The sequence below is a fragment of the Bison bison genome, unplaced genomic scaffold, assembly GCF_000754665.1.
Source record: "Bison bison bison isolate TAMUID 2011002044 unplaced genomic scaffold, Bison_UMD1.0 scf7180017864389, whole genome shotgun sequence".
Lineage (NCBI taxonomy): Eukaryota > Metazoa > Chordata > Mammalia > Artiodactyla > Bovidae > Bison > Bison bison.
In genome coordinates, this window is record NW_011494961.1 from 4701668 (window position 1) to 4703664 (window position 1997).

Sequence of the window (1997 nt, forward strand, 5' to 3'; positions counted from 1 at the left end):
CTCTGCAAAACCTTTTTAGTTTATGTACTCGCATTTATTTTTGCTCTTGTTGCCCTTGCCTGAGGAGACAGACCCCTCCCCCCACAACCCCCTCACAAATATTGCTAAGACCAGTGTCAGAGTGTAATGTCTATGTTTTCTTCTAGGAGTTTTAGGTTTCAGGGCTCACATTTAAGTCTTTAATCCATTATGAGTTTATTTTTATATATGGTGTAAGAAAATGGTCTAGTTCTATTCTTTTGCATGTAAACTGTCCAGTTTTCCCAACATAAATTATTGAAGAAATGCTCTTCTCCTCCTTGTATATTTTTGCAGCCTCTGTCTAGACTAATTGACCATCGGCACATGGGCTTATTTCTGGACTCTATTCTGTTACGTTGATCTCTGTGTCTGTTTCTGTGCCAGCACCATACTGTTTTTTAAAAAGGTATTCACTCATTTTATTTTTTTAACTCATTAATTTATTCTCTGCTGCTGTGTGTGGACTTTCTCTAGCTGTGCTGAGTGGGGGCTTCTCTAATTCAGCATGTGGGCTGCTCGTTACCGGGGCTTCTCTTGTTGCTAACCATGGGCTCTAGGCACACAGGCTTCAGTAGTTGTGGCCCACAGGCTTATTTGCCCCACAGCACGTGGAATCTTCCCAGACCAGGGACTGAATCTGTGTCTCCTGCCTCGGCGGGTGGATTCTTAACCACTGGACCACTAGGGAAGTCCAGTACCATACTGTTTTGATTACTATGGCTTTGTGGTATAGTTAGAAACCGGGAGTTGTAGCCAGCACCAAACATCTCTTCAAACCTTTAAGGAACAAAAACTTTTCAAAGGTGCACTCTTGGCTGTTTCTCAACTCGCACAAACCATTTTTGGTTTAAGGCCCATTATTTTTAACCAGTTGTCAGAGGGAGAAAACGATTACTGAGCTTAGAGTCTGACCTGGAATTGAAGGCTTATTCAAATTTCACTTTGGGTAATTTAGCAAATCAAATAAGTCATCTTAAAGGACAGAGAAACATGGGATAATGTTCAGCATCATGAATTTTATCATTTAATTTTGTCTATTAGTTCATCAATAGAACTGAGTTAAATAATCCTTTGCAATTTATAGAACATTTTCACATCTTTCATTTTAAAGGTTAGAGATCAGATGCTGCAATTCAGAAAACATTATTTTATTGTGTGACTTTATTGGTGTAGTCAAATTGCATGTCTTATCTTCCATCTGCTCTAATGTTCTTTGACAGAAAAAAGGTCGTGACTGTCTCTCTTTCAGGGAAGAAACGGCAAGTGTTGATGATTAACGAACAAAATGCAGCCTTACAGGAATCTGCTTCACTTACAGATGCGCTCATCCTTTCTCAGCCTTATGGTTCTCGATTATATGTAACTCTGAGAGCTCAACACCTAACCCCTCCTCAGAACCTCTTTATCAAGTGGTGAAGCAAGAGCAAGCATCACCGTTGTTTTATTGCTGGAGAAATGGACCCATAAACAAGCACTCACGGAGTCAAGGGTGGAGCCCAGACAAATGAAAGGCTTTCACCAGACAGTTACCAGAATTGGTGGGCGGTTTCCCAAGCCCTGGAGTAAATGGGCCAGTACGACCTCCGTCGCTGCAAGCTTTGTCCTCCTGCCGCTGTTCTGGGTCCTTTTCCTCCTCACACAGCCTCCTGTCTCCCTCTAGACACCTATTGTCTTTAGGCTCTCTCCACCTTTAGTTCATCGCAAATCTTCTCCTTGAGGCAGGAAAATAGTATCAGCTTGTTCACCCTAAGTTATAAAAGCCTCTTGGGAGGTTGTGTTATCAGCCCTTACTTTTGGAACCCGGAACCCTGGGTGTTGAGTGAGGAGTCCCTTCAGGTGGATGGCGGGGAGAGGAAGCCCCTGGATGCTAGGGTGTAAGGTGAGGGCACCATGGGGTAGCAAGGGGTGGCTTAGGAGCTCTGGGGCAAGTTTAAATCCTGCCGCTCCCCTCCCCCCGCCCCCCCGGAAACCTAACC